The sequence below is a fragment of the Aethalodelphis obliquidens genome, unplaced genomic scaffold (genome assembly GCF_003676395.1).
Source record: "Aethalodelphis obliquidens isolate GAN/ISIS:26980383/991018 unplaced genomic scaffold, ASM367639v1 scaffold59, whole genome shotgun sequence".
Classification (NCBI taxonomy): Eukaryota; Metazoa; Chordata; class Mammalia; order Artiodactyla; family Delphinidae; genus Aethalodelphis; species Aethalodelphis obliquidens.
The window spans coordinates 8,113,141-8,131,560 of record NW_020838003.1 but is presented as its reverse complement, the minus strand read 5'-3'; the positions used below and the strand labels follow the sequence as shown (position 1 = coordinate 8,131,560).

General features: G+C 35.8%; 1 protein-coding gene and 1 pseudogene across 3 annotated transcripts in view; one reads left to right on the top strand and one right to left on the bottom strand.

The window, feature by feature from the left end:
- The window catches only part of CFAP299 (cilia and flagella associated protein 299), a 601,665-nt gene that overhangs the window by 522,918 nt on the left and 60,327 nt on the right, over positions 1-18,420 (bottom strand). The gene's annotated exons all lie outside the window — the stretch shown is intronic.
- LOC113609815 (dynein light chain 1, cytoplasmic-like) lies at positions 9,707-10,054 on the top strand (annotated as a pseudogene).

The window sequence follows — 18,420 nt, the reverse complement described above, 5'->3', positions numbered from 1 at the left end:
AAGCTGAAAAAATACAAAATGCACTATTTTGAAAGCCAACAACAATGCCTTTTAAAAATATGCAAAGTAAGAAACCAGTCCCTCCTCTTCCTTACACTCCTTCATCTCTCTCTCTGTCTCTCTCTCTCTCTCTCTCTCTCTCTCTCTCTCTCACACACACACACACACACACAATTCATCAATAATTTTATAAATTCTTGCCTAACTCTCCTTGAAGAACCAATGCACTTCAGTATGAAATTGTGTTCTGATCATATTTCTTTGAATAAAGATGAAAAAGATATTTTAACAGCTTGGATTTAATTACCATTATATATATATTACCCTCATTTTTTACTACCAATCACCATTTTAATAACATCTTTTAATATGGACTGTAAATCTACGGACAAACACTGACATATGTAAATATATCTAATGTGAATTAAATAATGTATTTTTGAATTCTAGGGTTTAAAAAGAACTTTTGATGTAAATCTCATGTTTTCCTACAACCTAACATAACCTTCAATGCCCAAAGATACTTTGGTGAGTGCTTCCTTAGTATGTTATTGGTTTCAAGTATCCCTTTACCACTTTGAACATTTTATTCTCAGATATTTGATATAGAGCTTCTTTGGAACAAATAATATTCTTCCAAGCATTTGTCTTCAGGGATTCCAAGCTGTATGATATTAGTAAGTATATTACTTCTGTGGAATCATCCACGTGTAATGAAAACTTTATGATGTACTATTCTTCTGGATTCATGTTGTCTCTCTCATATTTGATATGAATGTCAACATATTTACTAATAGCATTGTTTGAAAAGGCAACTTTTTTATTCTCTTCCCCTCTTTGATATCAAATACAGTATTGATAAGTTTTTATCTGGTAAAATTAAAGGTTTGCAGTAATATGAGGTGTCTTTTTTTCTAGCACTAGGACTTAATTCTAAAACTAGCTTCTTGGGCTTGATTTGCTGTTATAAGCAATCTCAAAATAATGTTTTTTTTTTTAAATTTTGTGCCAGCATAATGTACTTTGCTCCACTGCTTTATTGTATATCTTTTCCAGGCAAGTAAGACATGTGGGAAGAGGAAGAGAGAAATTATTGGGGGACCAAAAAGCTATTTGAATTAGTAACAAGGTAATCTACCTTATGAATCAGTAACCTTCTAGCTTTGAGAAAGAAGTTGTACATTTTGGTGAAAAATTAATATCTATAAGTATTGAATTGAATTAAAAATAAAGTACTGAAGGAGACTGTGGGACTCTCTAGCTTCAGAAGATAAGTTTGTCAGTGTTTTTTAGATGTTGGCATTCTTAGAAATTATACAAAACAAAATGGATTGAAAACTTGATAGCTAAGCACATGGTTAGCAAAGTAGAAAATATTATAAATTATTTCATTTCATTGTAATCCTGGAAAATTCAAAAAATATAATTATCAATTATGATCATTATTTTAAATGTTTTTAAAAAATAGATTTCTGAATCCAGTAAGACACACAATCATGTTTAACAAAATTATTAAATTATTTTCATTTATTTGCTTTTAGAAGTAAACCTTTTCTACCTTTACATGAAAAAAGTTGTGAAATTGCATCAAGAATCAGGCTTGGCTAATTGTTAATATCAGTAGCCAATAAGGAAATAAGGAAAACAAGAATGAAGCTAGAGATAATTTAAAAAGTAATTCTGTTTTTATTATAAAAATAATAAAATTAAGCATGAAATAATTTCATTGTGAAAATTCAGAGGAAAATAAATCTTAAGAAAAACTGAATATTTTACTTGTACCCACAAAACAAAGAACTTTATTGATAAAAATCATGACTTAAATAATAATCAGACTATGGTAGGAAAGTGAGTGGGATAGTCTCCATGCCATCATGCAAACTTTGACTAAAAATCAAAACAAAATAGAAAAATGCAGGTGGTATATCTTTGCCCCATTGGGATATAAGACCATCTGCAAAATGACTCTATACTTTGCAGACTGTACCAGAGGAATATGTGGATCTTCTTGTCTTGACTTAAATCTCCAATAAGTACATTAAGCTGCTTTGCCTGATGTTTTTAATTTAGCTCTATCCAGAGGGAGACAGAAGATTAGATGATCACTTGGGGTATGTTTCTGTCACAGGATCAGTAACTGCCTCATCATCGTTATATACGCAAAGCCCAGAACACCAAAACTCTCACTTAGAAATATGTTTGATAACTTTCTATACTGGATATGTCATAATTTCATTAGAATAATAATAAACAAAATAACTGCAACTTGAATTCTAAGAATTATCTGAGGCTGACAATAAAGCATATTAACTGTTAAAATTGGGTCCGGAGATGTGTTTTTCTCTATTATGTTCAATGTTACTAAGACCTAAACACAATTGAAATAAAAAGGCCTAAGTATAAACCCAATAACCAAAAAGACACATTATTGTACCTTAAAGATCTACTGAGGAGTATAAAAGAATATTTAAATAAATTAATAAATCACATTCTTGTATGGGATGACTCAGTTGCTATATTCATTTATCTATTTATCTATCTGTCAACTATTAAGTGCAATATAAATTAAAATACCAAGAAAATGTTGAAATCAGACAGAGGGATTATACATTTCAATTGGAAAAATAAGGAGGAAAGTCTAGAAATTTCTAAAAGAAGTCATATAATTAAAATATCTTCTTAATGAATTTAAAAAATTGATGAACAGATGAATGCAACATAAGTAAAAAAAAAAAAGCTTAATTCAGATAAGAATTTATTTTAATTCCTTAAATGACAAAGGTAACATTTCAAATCAATGGAGAAAGAAAAAGATTACTCAATAAATTATCTTAGAAAAACTAGATAACCTTTTGGAAAAATTCTCTACCTTAACTCTTACAAATGGATGAAGCATGTCTCTCTCTCTCTCTCTCTCTCTCTCTCTCTCTCTCTCTCTCTCTCTCTCACACACACACACACACACACACACACACACACACTCACACACATAAAACCATAAATTTGTAGAAGAAAAAAAAATTAAGTTTATATTGTCAGAGTTAGGATGACCTTTGGAAGCTGAACAATAAACGGATAAGTAGTAGGACACCTCCTGCTATTCCTCAGACACACAAGGCCCACTATGGGCTCAAGGCCTTGCATTTCCTGTTGGCTTTTCCTAGATCTCTTCCATCCACCCTCAAATAGGGCCCAAACAGCCTCAAGGTTTGCTCACTTATTTCAGATTTTTATTCAAATGTTACTTGCTCAGTAAAGCCTTTGTTCTCAAATGGCAACCCACTGGAATCTTCCTATTCCTCTATTCCTTTACCTTGCATTAATTTTCTCCTTAGTACTTGACACCACCTAAAATATTACATGTCATTTAATTTATCTCACTTATTATCTGATTTCCCCTACTAGACTGCAAGTTTCATGAAAGCAAAGGTGCTTTTTCTGTATTGTTCCCTTCTCAGTGCCTACAAGACTACCTGGAGCATACAAAGTGCTCAAAACATATTTGATAAATGAAGAAAGAATGAATAAAAAGTCAAAGGAGTAAGAAGAAAGCCTAGAGAAAATGGTGTAATTAAACCAGAATGGGTAAAATGACAATGGAGCCGTAAGCTGTAAGAGATCAAGTTAGATAAGCAGGCAAAAGTACACGTTAGAACAAAAATTAGAATGTCACTAATGACTTTGGCAAAAGCAGTTTGGGAGACAGTTCTCCATGGATCTCTCATTTCTACACCCATTGCTAGTAGGGATACTGACTGTCCTTTATTCCAGAAGATCGTTTCAAGTATGTTTGTATTGTGAACAGCCTTGGAAGATGTGGTATTTACTCTACAGTAAGAGACACATTTGTTTACAACCTTGGAAGATAAAGACATTGTCTCCCCTCTGTAGCAAAAGGCAGGATGCTTACTACCCATTAATAAAAAATCTGGGCTCTGTATGCTCTGGATTCTTCTCCTGTAATGCAACCCATAGAGTGTGCAGGTATCAGCTCACCCTCTTTGTGTTTCCTTATGGGAACTGGAGCCCAGAAAACAGGTGCAAAAAAATGCTGATTTTCTGGTTGCTGCTAATGCTGTGAATAATAAATTGTTCATCATCTCTGACCCAAGAGCCTTGTCTCCTGTCAGTATCTATAAACCTATAGCAGGCTAACTTATTAGTGTGCAAGTAGGGTAAAATCCCAGGCCTTTTTACAGTTCTAGATAGAGAGATGGCGAAATAACAGGATTTTTGTATAGCTACACTAGCATTAGCACTGATATAGTAATTTACTTCCACTCAATACAGTACTAAATTACACCTTCAAAACTCAAAACCATCATTCAACTTCTCTTTCACCTACATGATATTCATAAATGCATAATAGTTCACTATTATGTAGGACAGTTCACTACAGTCATTTATCTGGCTCTCATAACTCTTAGCTACAAACAGTATACACACTCATATCTTAGGAGAAGTATGAGAATATGATGCAGAATTTACCATTCTACCTGAAGTATGAAATAGAACTGTTCCAACCAATTCATAAAATCATGAGCAAGAAATAAATGATTATTTTTGTATGTCACTGAAATTTTTATATTGTTTGTTATGCAGCAATAGCTGACTGATACAAGACCCAAATATCAACCCTCTTAATGTAATAAAAGTTTACTTCTCCCTTGTGAAATATTCTTAAGGGAAGCAATACAGAACTAGTATGGGAGCTCTGCTACACAAAGTTACCCAAGGACAAAAGCTCCTTCTATCTTATTGACCTACCTTTCCATCAAAATCATCCTTAGTTCTTGTTCCAAGATAGCTCACTACCTCATTTGTGTTCAAAAAAATGTGATAGAGGAAGGGTGACAGAAATGCAACACACTTGCCTTTTAAAAACATCCCAGATTCTGCACCCACAAAGTCTCCTTACATCCATTAGATATTAGTCATGTGGCCACACCTAACTACAAGGAAGGTAAAAAAAACTTTATTTTTGGCAGTCCTGCACATAGCCAAAACTCAGGGGCTTTACAGGCATACCTTGTTTTGTTGTGCTTCTCTTTATTACACTTCAAAGCTATTGTGTTTTCTACAAATTGAAGGTTTGTGGCAACCCTGCGTGGAGCAAGTCTATTGGTGCCACTTTTCCAACAGTATTTGCTCACTTCATGTCTCTGTGTCACAGTCTGGTTAACTCTCACAATATTTCAAATTTTTTCATTATTATTATATTTGTTGTGATGATCTGAAATCTGTGATCTTTAATGTAACTACTATGACTCAACTGAAGGCTCAGATGATGATTAGCACTTTTTAGCAATAAAGTACTTTCAATTAAGGCATGAACGTTGTTTTCTTAGACATAATGCTATTCCACATTTAATACACTATGGTATGGTATAAACACAACTCATATACACTGGGAAACAAAAAAAAATTGTGTATCTCAATTGTGATACTCACTTTATTGTGGTGGTTTAAAATTGAACCTGCAACATCTCAGAGGTATGCCTGTGTCTCTGTTAAATGAGAGAATGGACATTTAAATACAGCTAGCATTATTTGCCACAGTCTATTCATGTGGCAACCCAAATATCCATCACAATCTCTCTCCTTCACACAGAATACATTGATCACCTCCACAAAGGAGAAAATTCCGAAGTCCCACTGGTTAGTGTACCCAGCTAAAAGTCTCCCCTCTGGATGATGTATAGCCCTTTCCCTTCATTAATCATGGATGTGGAGCCTCATGATTTGGCAACCTACAAACTAAAACAAGTTTATCTGTCCCCATACACTCAATACTCACGGCTTGTGAAGAAGTAGATATTGCAAACTAAACTGCCCCTATTGAGCAAAGAGGGATTGGGAAACTTACAGCAGTCTCTGGGCCATGGCAATAATCAAATCCTACTAGATAGGCGTTACAAATATTCCATGAACCAACAATGGATTAGTCTCATCTGGAAGGCCCTGATTCTGCTTTCCTGGAAGAAATGTGTGCTTTCTTCCAAAGCCTTTGGTTCTACCCCCTGGCGGGTGCTTTCCTATCTTTTGTCCTCCCTTGCCATGAATCAAGCAGGTGGTACAAAGATTGCTCTTCTTGGAGACTGCAATATTTTTGTAGCCTTCTCCTTGCTGGTCCAGATTTGGCGGCCCAGGAATTTTCTAAAGGGTTGAACAATTACAGGCTTTTGCAGGCTATGTTGTTGTTCTGTAGCCATACAATTCCCTCAAAACCTTAGCAAGATTCCAGGCAATTTGTTTTGGATTAGTTCCATATGTAAGTAACTATAGCCAAAGATTTAATCTAGATGTACTCTTTAAGCCTGAAGATGCTTGTCTTTTCCTTATTACCCTCTGTGCTTTCCGTACCCCATCTCTGGATGGAAGCTACATCCAGGCTATCTAAACCATTTTGTTTGGGTGGAAAAGCAATACTCTTAATTTGATTTTGCTTCTCGTCTGGCTCCCAAATCTGGCAGGACATTGAATTTATCTCCTAGTAAGGCAGTGGCTTTGAAGCTACCAGCTATAATTGCTTTGGTCTGGAATACAGAAGGAGTTGACTTTTTCAACCCTCAAAGGCCTCAAATTATAGGACTCTCAGTGAAATTATTTTGCTAACCTGGCACAAAGAGCCTTTCTTAACAGAACTATATGCCCTTCCACCTCTGCTTGCAGACTGGTTAACGCTAGTCTGAGTTCATCTCTGTCATAGGATTTTGCTGGAAGAGCAAGAAGCTGCCAACATACATGAAGATCCTGCAGCTTTCCAGTGATTTCCCCTAATGTTATATATGGCCTCCGTCACCATTTAATCTGCCTTCTAAAATACTGTAATCAACAGTTATATCAATGTTTTGCCTCAGCATATCAGGGATCAACCAGCTTTTCAACTTCCAATATCTGTGTCTGTGCTTCCTGCCTCCCAAGTGCTAAACATATTATGCCACAGACCTAGGTTATGCCACTTCATGCACCCCATTTCTGGTACCAAATTCTGCCTTAGGAAATGCATAACAGAGATTCAAATACAGTCCATAAAGAAAATAGGGCTTCCCTGGTGGCGCAGTGGTTGAGAGTCCGCCTGCCAATGCAGGGGACACGGGTTCGTGCCCTGGTCCGGGAAGATCCCACATGCCGCGGAGCGGCTGGGCCCGTGAGCCATGGCCACTGAGTCTGCACGTCCGGAGCCTGTGCTCCCCAACGGGAGAGGCCACAACAGTGAGTGGCCCGCGTACCGCAAAAAAAAAAAAAAAAAAAAAGAAAGAAAATAGAGGTTTATTCCTTTCACATTACAGTATGGAAATGATAGTCTAGGGATTTTATGGAGGACCCAGGCTTTTTCTATCACGTAGTTCTGTCATCCCTCAGATACTGCTCTTATCCACGTGGTACAAGATGATCCATCACCATAAACACTTTTCAAAGCAGCAGGATGGGGAAAAGGTGGCAGCGGGCCAGCTCTTCGTCCTTTAAGGAAAATCTGGAAACCGCACACATCACCTCCAAGGGAGCTTAGAAAATGTAGTGCTTACTCTGTAGCCACATGTCCTGCTACAAAACAAGAGTCCTTTCATTATAGGAGAAGAGGATCACGGATATCAGGGAGCAAAAAATGTCCTTGCTACAGCCTTAAAATAAGTGACATTATTGGGATCTAACATGGTGTTTTGTGAACCAGTATTTATAACAATAAGAACTAAGGTGAATAGAACATTATTTTAGGAATAACTGCTCACCTAATGATATTTATAGAATATTTTCCAAGGTATAACATCCAAAATATAAATTTTGATATAAATAAATGTAAATTTAGTTTACCTTTTGCATTAAATATCTGATACATAATAGGCATTTGATAAATAATTGTTGAATGAAAGAATGAATGAACTGACTAAGCAACAAATATATACTGAATCACTGCAATGAGGCCATGACTGTGTAGACACCAAAGACATATTAAAAAAAGGTATGACATATGGAAGGGGTTGGCAGCATTTTACTTGATGATACTGGCAACGTGAAGTGCTATACACATCTAATAAACATATAAAATAATAATAATATATAAATAATAAATATAATAAATTTTCTACACAATTCCCAATGATTATACAGAAAAATAAAACTTCCTAAATTAAATTTTTTCTTAAAATAATTTTATAATTTCAAATAAGATAAAAAATTGGGTATCCTTTTTTTAACTCACTCTTAGTAAGAAGGTTACTCTAAGACCAAATGAATTAATTGGTATTTATTTATGTAATTTTTATATTATACTGAATCTTACACTTAAGATTTTAGTAAAAAGTAACAACATATTTAGCATGAAATTGTGACATGTAATTATTTGCTTAAAATTGGAATGGTTTTCAAGTAATTTAAATCAATGACACATACATGAACTATTTCTTTATAACCATCAAAGCTATTTGTGCTTACATACGAAGAATAAAATAATTCATTTGTAGTTTTGAGAAACAGAGAAAAGAAGAACTTGAACCAATACTTTCAATGAGGTAAACTATTCTTCTCATTTTTTCACAAATCTTTCTCTTTTCTATTCTTCCATTCCTAGAAGCAGCATTTAGTTATCACCATGGATTATTTTTAGGAATGCATTGCTATAGACTATTGGGATATATTATTTTGAAGGCTGTGCACACATTAAGGGAAATGACCTGTTTATAAACATATATAAAATGTTTGTTTTATAATCACTCAGGTACATGACACACCCAGATGTTTCTACAGAATAACACCTTAGGAGAAATCACATATCGTTAGGCTTTGATAACTTTTTTTCTCTGTAGTTTTGCATATTTGGGAATGAAGAGATGAACAGAAAAAAATTAAGGACAATAGGTGCAGGAAAACAACTGCTCAATACCTGCCTTGTCACACAAAGAACAGATATTTTTTTAAGTCTCCTTGATGAGAATAAATTTTTGTTCTTTGAGAGTGGACAAAGTCATTTATTGCTCTATCAAACATATAAGGTGAGCAAAAAAGCTGAGAAGTATTTTTCATTACAACACATTTATTAAAAAATATAAACATTGGTGAAAATATTCTGGGAAAGATGGCAAGCTAGGCACACTCATTTCTCTCCATCCAGCTCCAGATTCCCATTAACATGAATGAAAGTATATAAAAAATAGGGTGTACACTGTATAAGAACTGGAAACTTTGTGCCAAAAAACGACAAAGACTTTTTTTAGAAATAGCATAGATAAAACAAATGAAAGAAAAAAACTATGTTCTTATTACCAATATTTTATCATCATAAAATAGTTTTCATCTTTATTTGTTTTTAGATTTTTCTATCTATAAGTGTAATTTAGACATTCCTTCATTTATTCAACAAATATTTATTTTCGTGACCAAGGCAGTGTCCTAGGCCTTGCTATTCAAAAAATGTTCCTATTCTCATAGAGCTTACAATTTACTGCCATGGAGAACAATAAATGAGTTTGTGAATGTAGCACAGTATCATAGGAGGTACTAAAGGAGGGTTATCCAGAGCCACGATGGTGGGCAGCAGCTTGGACACTCACTAGAAGAACAAGCCACTCCCCAAACAGAACGTTTGCAGCCACATATCAATGGCATTCAATGACTGGTGAGTTGCCAGGAGCAGAATTCAAATTATAGGGTTAATAGGCTGTGACTCTGATAGATGCGCCACGGCTTCAGTAGGAACCGCTCCTCTCTAAGGGTCTGAGCCTCGCCAGCTTCTCCCCCAGGAGACCGTTGCAGTCGGCCAGCCGCTGCTCTTTGGTAACTATGTGTGATCGAAAGGCCGTGATCAAAAATGCCGATATGTTGGAGGAGATGCAACAGGACTTGGTGGAGTGTGCTACTCAGGCATTGGAGAAATGTAGATAAGGACATTGCTGCCCATATCAAGAAGGAGTTTGACAAGAAGTAGAACCCCACCTGGCACTGCATTGTGGGGAGGAACTTCGGTACTTACGTGACACATGAAACCAAACACTTCATCTACTTCTACCTGGGCCGAGTGGCCATTCTCCTGTTCAAATATTGTTAAAAGCATGGACTGTGCCACACACCCAATGATCCATCCAAAAACAAGGACTGTAGCCTAAATTCCAAATACCACAGACTGAAAACTTCAGCCTTGCCCAAGGGAACACCTCGACCTTTATTGTGTTGCTTTGTACAGGGCATACTCTGTACTAGTTTGTTGTGGTTATAAAGCAATTAGCAAAACAAAACAACAACAAAAATAGGCCATGACCCTGAAGATGAAGAGGCTTCTATGATGTCCAGGCAGCCCACACCTCAGGAAGACTAGGCACGGATTTCCCAATAACCAAGTGACTGCCAATCCAAACAGAGAGCCAGAAATAGAAAACTGGCTTTAACTCAGCAGCTTCTCCAAGCCTATTAAGAACAATGAAGAAAGAGGAGGAAGAAGAAGGGGGCCGGGGAAGGGAGGAAGGAAGGGAGATAAAGAGAGAAGGAAGAAGGGAAGGAGGGGAAATGGTGAGGGAAGAAGGAGGGAGGAAAACCCTGCAGAGATGTGGTTCCTCTGCTCTGGAGCCCCACATTCCACTGAGGACTTACCGCATGTCAGATACCATTCCAGGTACAGAGCAAAACATGAAATTTCCTGCCCATGGAGCTCACATTCTAGCAGGAGAGGAGCTAGCAAAAGTACAAAGGAAGTAAAATACACAGTATGTTAGGCAGGGATAAATGCAATAAAGAAAAACTTAGGAAGGAACATAAATAAGGGGTGTATAATTTTTCAATAGGTCAGGGAAGGTTTCACAGAAGTTAGTTTGGGAACAAACCTGAAGGATGCGAGGCAGTGTGCCATGAGTAAATCTGGCAGATGAGATTTCCAGCAGAAGGCCCTCGGGCTGAACCATATACGGTGTACTGGAGGAACAGCACGGAGGCTAGAATGGCTGGAGTTGGGAAAATGAGGGGTAATGAGATCAAAAAGACAATGGACTAGAGATGTGTTAGAAGAGAAAGAGAAGTGAACGACAGCTCTTAGATTTTTGGCTGGGGATACCATTTACTAAAATGGAAAAGCCTGCAGGACAAGCCAATCTGGAAGGTACAATCAGGACTTTACGTGTATCAGATATTAAAGAAGATATATGGAGTGAACAATTCCATAGTGAACCTGGAGATCAAGGGAGAGGTCTAAGTTGGAGACTAATGAGTAGGCAGTTGTCAGAGTACAGAGTGTATTTAAAGCCATGCTAATAAATACAATCATCAAGGATGCAAAGAAGACAAGAAGAAGAAGTTCAAGGACAGCCCTGGAGCATGTCAATATTAAGAAATCAAGAAGATAAGGAGGAACCAGCAAAGGAAATAGAGAATGAACAGACAGAGAAGAAAACATGGGGAAATCCCAAAACTAAGTAAAGAAAGAGTTGCAAGGTATTGAAAAAGATCAGCTCTGTTGAATGCTTCTGTAAGTCAACTAAGATGAGAACTAAGAATTAGTCATTGGATTTGTTTGTTTATTGTCTTCTCTCCTGCTATAATGTAAACATCATTATGGTAGGAAGTTTCTTCCTGTCTTAGTCATTAGTAAATTCTGAGGGATAGAACAGTGTCTGGTACATAATTCACGTTCAATAAATGCATATTAATAAATGGATGAATCTCTGTTGTGAATATAAACATAAAAATAAAATATAAAGTGAAAAATATTTTATGATGGTGAAATGCTTGTAAACATTGTTAGATAGAAAAAAGTAGAACTTTGCTATAAAGCTTCAGGTTCTACATAGCACCAATTTAACTACAAAATGCACAGAGAGTTGATAGTATACAGGAAGAAAACTTGGAAATAAAAAAATAATATGCATCCCTAATTTTTGCTTTAGCATCCAAATTACTTATTTTACCTAAACCTTGCATATTTACAAACATGGCCATTTTACATAATGTTTTGCAATGGCACATTACAAATTACAGCTCTTAATCCCAAATTAACTTCTTTCAAAAAGCAATATTTAATTCTGTTGGAAGACACTGAAGAACTCCACTAGAATTACATTAGTTGTTCAACATTTCACAGCCTGCTTGAAACCAAGCAGGACCCTGTGGGGCCCTCCCAGGTACAAAAGCCTTTTCATGTCCCCACTTTCATTTGTAGGGAAAAGACTTCAGCCTCCTAAACCTTTCCTGAGTTTCAAAGGTCAGATTCAAACAGTTACTAAGCAGGAAAGTGAAAGAATGCAGAAACAAAGGAAAAGCAGTCAAACAATAGTGCAGCAATAAGGTCCTAGCTCCTCCTCAAGGGATGTACCTAACTATCTTTGAGTTCTTCTGCAGGAAGTAAGGACTCCACCCAGGTGGAGGACGGTAACTTCAGGCTGAGCACAAGATCCCTGGAGCACCACCCTGTTACCTCACTGCCAACCAATCAGAAGAAAATCACACAACCTGCAGCCCGCAACCCAAATTCTGCCTTTAAAACCTCTTTCCTGAAAACCATCATGGAGTTTGGGTTTTTTTAGCATGAGTTGCCTGTTCTCCTTCCTTGGCCCTCACAATAAACCTTTCTCAGCTCCAAATTCTGGCATTTCGGTTTCTTTGGCCTTACTGTGCGTCAGTCACACAAACTTGGATTCAGCAACATGCTCACACTCTTAAAATCAAATTTTAGACTCACACTATAATAGCCAATCTGAGTCTATACTCTCTGAATACCACTATAATATTTTCCATGAGGCAGAGTCCATAGTTCTAAATGACATAAAATTTCAGCACTATAGCCACCAAAATAAATTAACAAGTGAGAATGTTGATGGCATAGTAAGAGTACAACAGTAACATGTCATTAAATGAAGTTAGAGCAGAAACATTTCTAAGAAGTTCCTACTTAGATTTTATCCTGAGATATATAGATATTTCTATAACTTACCAATAATATAATTGTCATATTATCAAAGATACAAATTCAACATATATTTTCTCACCAATTTTTAGGCAAAAGAATATTTGAGTCTTTCAATTAAATGTGTCCTATTGTTTCAACAAGTCTAATGGAGAGTTATCTTATTCAGATAAATAACTCTAGAGCAATTAGTTAGTCCCAGCTGATGACTGATTTTACAATATTAGTTGAATATTGGGTGGGATGCAAGGAAACCTACCAGAATTTTCCTAGGCAATTTGCCAGAGAGAATTCTTGTCAAGGAAAACAGTGCTGTGATTTCAACTTTGAACCCTGAACTATACATTGTGTGAACATGTCAAATACTCATCCCCCAAATAACCTCATGCTCTTTCTGAAAATCTTGCCAAATGCAATGAATCTGATTTAGTGGAAAAAAAATTTTAAGGCCAAGAAAAATACACACGTTGTATATGGAGTGTCAGTAATTCCGGAAATATTAGTTTACCTCTATTCATGATTTCACTTTAAAAGAATGCAGTGTTGTTTCTGCTGAAAATTTTTTACCATAATTAATTCATTTTTCTCCCAAGGAAACATTTTCTTCATATGTTACTACACTTGTACATTATTTTCTTAGAGTAATTAATTCAGCGTTTTCAAACATGATGCTATTAAGGTCAAGGTTTCAGATTTTGCACCCTCAGCCATTCCCCATTCCCGGGCGGATCACTTAAATTATTAAAATTACATGCTGGGACCTAAATCCTGCCCACATCACTTTATAGAATACAGATAAAAAATAGTCCCTGCCTGTTTTCAATATAAAATAGACTTTTTATAAAAAGATGTTGGATGGATAGGAATAGTGGAAGAATGAAAATAGAAATTTTATGGAATTAAGAATCAAACTGGAAATAAAAGGACAGTCATTAATGGGAAGTTCTGTGATACAGAGCCAAGGAATAGCATCAGAACAGATGTCTGAAGTAACAAAACAGGAGTAAGTTTAGCTGTTCAACAAACTGCTGAAAATGCATCCCTTCAATTTCTGTTTTTTTTGGGGGCGGGGGCGGGGAACACCTTCTGCAATGGCCTGCTCTCTAGCATATTAACCTTACTAATTATTGTCCAAGAAATGTAAAGTTCAAATGAAGACTTATCCCTTAAAATCACCTGATGATTCTTCTTTTTATTTCATAATATCTAATATATGGCAACTAGTCGCTATTTAGTAGCCTTTTGTGAATAAATATAAACAGACAAAAAAAAACACATCAGGAAACTAAAGCAACAATGAAAAAAATTTGAATCTGCTATTTAATATAAAAACGTGAAGAGTGTGACTTCCCCTGCCCTTTTATACAAGTTATAATCATTATAGGTAGTTGAAATAAAATGTCCTAAATGCCTTCACCCATATATTATAATGTATCTTTATATCTTGTTTAGATACATAAATTGCTGTTTAATGCAGTACCTTGATTTGGGAAAGGAAAAACTACACTAATGGTGGCAACTACCTCCTATAGAAGAGTAGGTCTTAATCTTACAAGGGTCACAAACTCTTTGAAGACTGAATTTTAAAACAATGAGCCCTTTCTACAGAAATGTGCACACCTTACACAAAATACCATACCCAATTTGGGGACTGTTCATGCCATTCATTGGAACCTGAAAAGGTCCATAAAATGCAGATTAAGAGAACTTCCTATAGAGGAGATGACAGTAAAGTTACAGATTTGTTATTAACTTTAAAAAGCCAAAAAGATTAATTATATCAGTTCATAGTACAGCATCCCACATATTGTAGAAACCAAATAAATAATTTTTAACTTATATTTCCCAAGCTAAAATTGGTTTTAATAGTCATTAATAGACTAAAACTTATTAATTGGTTATATGCAAAGTAAAATAAAATGAAATACACTGGAGAGGAATTATGTAGTTAAATAAATTTGGATTATTTAATTATGTAGAATTATATAGTTAAATGCTAGATTAAACTAAGTTAAGCAAGAATTTCTTTACTACATAACTTTTGAGAGTTGTTACTATATAAATATACAAAAATGGGATAGATTATGTACCATTTTCTCAACTTTTTTTGACCATGAAGTCCCCTTTCCCTCAAAACACCTGTTACCTGTTGTTGGAAATTACTTTTGATGGGTGTGGTAAGAGCTACAATTGCTTTTATTAATACTGAATTTTGAATAGAAATAAATCTACATTTAACTTATATTTTATTCCTCTTGAAAGAAACCAAGATATCAGAATAAAAGAAAAATAATATATCTGAGCAGATTTCTTAGAAAATTTCTTTAGATCAGAACATGAGAGAAATTCAGAGAGGTAAGGCAGGTTCACAGGTAACAGTGACGCAGGTTGAGCCCATCACAGAGGGACCCTGCTAAGATGGTGAGGGTAGAAAATTTAGCCCACATATTGTGGGGCTAGAGCAGCCCTAAAAATGGCACCTTTTTACAATTCTTCCCCCAGTGGGAGTGTTTTCCTCTACTTTTCACAGACACTGTGTATATTAGCAGGAACCCTGAAGCAAGGATACAGATATTGAGAAATAGAAACTAATTTCTTAAATGTTATATTTGGTTTTTTAACACATTTTGCACTTCTTTCGATAAGCATTCCAAATTTCTTACCATTCGTAACCCAAAGAAAATGAGAAAGAAACTTAATGAAAACAAAAATGACAAAAACTAAAATATTGCCCTACTGGCCAATGAACTTGACCCTACTCCCATACCTTACCCCTGACTGAGTATGGAGACTATTTTGTAGTTCCTGTGCTCAGCAGAGTGGCACTGATATTACCCCATCTACAGCACTTTATATATGGTTTATCTTTTATAAGTAATAAGTGGGGCAGATGAGTGGTAGTTAAGCTAGAGTGAAACAAGGAAGAGGTAAATGAACTATTAGGTAACTGATGGTTGAAGCAAAAAATGTAACACTGTCTGATTGATTAAATGTATGGAGAGGAGAGGTTTAAAACAATTATGTTCTAACAAAGGAAAATAAAATGATTAAACGGTTGGTAAGCCTTCTATATTTAACTCAAACGAGAAAAATGATAATAGCGGCAGACTGTGATAAATTACGTACATATAAATATAATTAATCAAGTGCAACCACCAAAAAGCTATGCAAAAAGACACACCAAAAACAATACAGATACTGGACACCCTATGCCAAACAACTGGGAAGACAGGAATACAGCCCCATCCATTAGCAAGAGGCTGCCTAAAATCATAATAAGGTAACAGACACCCCAAAATACACCACCAGACGTGGACCTGCCCACCAGAAAGACAAGATCCAGCCTCATCCACCAGAACACAGGAACTAGTCCCCTCCACCAGGAAGCCTACACAACCCACTGAACCAACCTTAGCCACTAGGGGCCGACACCAAAAACAATGGGAACTAAGAACCTGCAACCTGCGAAAAGGAGACCCCAAACACAGTAAGTTAAGCAAAATGAGAAGACAAGGAAACACACAGCAGATGAAGGAGCAAGGTAAAAACCCACCAGACCAAACAAATGAAGAGGAAAGAGGCAGTCTACCTGAAAAAGAATTCAGAGTAATGATAGTAAAAAATGATCCAAAATCTTGGAAATAGGTTGGAGAAAATACAAGAAACATTTAACAACGACTTAGAAGAATTAAAGAGCAAACAAACAATCATGAACAACACAATAAATGAAATTAAAAATTCTCTAGAAGGGATCAATAGCAAAATAACTGAGGCAGGAGAATGTATAAGCGACCTGGAAGATAAAATAGTGGAAATAACTACTGCAGAGCAGAATAAACAAAAATGAATGAAAAGAATTGAGGACAGTCTCAGAGACCGCTGCAACAATATTAAATGAACCAACATTAGAATTATACGGATCCCAGAAGTAGAAGAGAAAAAGAAAGGGACTGAGAAAAAATTTGAAGAGATTATATTGAAAACTACCCTAATATGGTAAAGGAAATAGTCTATCAAGTCCAGAAAGTACAGAGAGTCCCATACAGGATAAATCCAAGGAGAAACACACCAAGACACATATTAATCAAACTACCAAAAATTAAACAAAAAGAAAAAAATATTAAAAGCAGCAAGGGAAAAACAACAAATAACACACAAGGGAATCTCCATAAGGTTAACAGCTGATCTTTCAGCAGAAACTGCAAGCCAGAAGGGAGTGGCAGGATATATTTAAAGTGATGAAGGAGAAAAACCTAAAACCAAGATTACTCTACCCAGCAATGATCTCACTCAGATTTGACAGAGAAATTAAAACCTTTACAGACAAGCAAAAGCTAAGAATTCAGCACCATCAAACCAGCTTTACAACAAATGCTAAAGGAACTTCTTTAGTCAGGAAACATAAGAGAAGGAAAAGACCTGCAATAACAAACCCAAAACAATTAAGAAAATGGTAATAGGAATATACATATCAATAATTGCCTTAAATGTAATTGGATTAAGTGCTCCAACCAAAAGACACAGACTGGCTGAATGGATACAAAAACAAGACCTGCATATGTGCTGTCTACAAGAGACACACTTCACACCTAGGGACACATACAGACTGAAAGTGAGGGGATGGAAAAAGATATTCCATGCAAATGGAAATCAAAAGAAAGCTGGAGTAGCAATTCTCATATCAGACAAAATAGACTTTAAAACAAAGACTGTTACAAGAGACAGAGAAGGACACTACATAATGATCAAATGATCAATCCAAGAAGAAGATATAACAATTGTAAATATTTATGCACCCAACATAGGAGCACCTCAATACATAAGGCAAATGCTAGCAGCCATAAAAGGGGAAATTGACAGTAACACAATAGTAGGGGACTCATCAAGAAAAAAAGGGAGAAGACTCAAATCAATAGATTTAGAAATGAAAAAGGGGAAGTAAGAACTGACACAGCAGAAATACAAAGGATCATGAGAAATTACTTCAAGCAACTATATGCCAAAAAAATGGACAACCTGGAAGAAATGAACAAATTCTTAGAAATGCACAACCTCCCAAGACTGAACCAGGAAGAAATAGAAAATATGAACAGACCAATCACAAGCACTGAAATTAAAATTGTGATTAAAAATCTTCCAACAAACAAAAGGACCAGATGTTTTCACTGGCGAATTCTATCAAACATTCAGAGAAAAGCTAACAGCTATCCTTCTCAAACTCCTCTAAAAAATTGCAGAGAAGGGAACATTCCCAAACTCATTCTACGAGGCCACCATCACCCTGATACCAAAACCAGACAAAGATGTCACAAAAAAAGAAAACTACAGACCAATATCACTGATGAACATAGATGCAAAAATCCTCAACAGAATACTAGCAAGCAGAATCCAACAGCACATTAAAAGGATCATATACCATGATCAAGTGGGGTTTACCCCAAGAATGCAAGGATTCTTCAATATACGTAAGTCAATCAATGGGATACACCATATTAACAAATTGAAGGAGAAAAACCATATGATCATCTCAATAG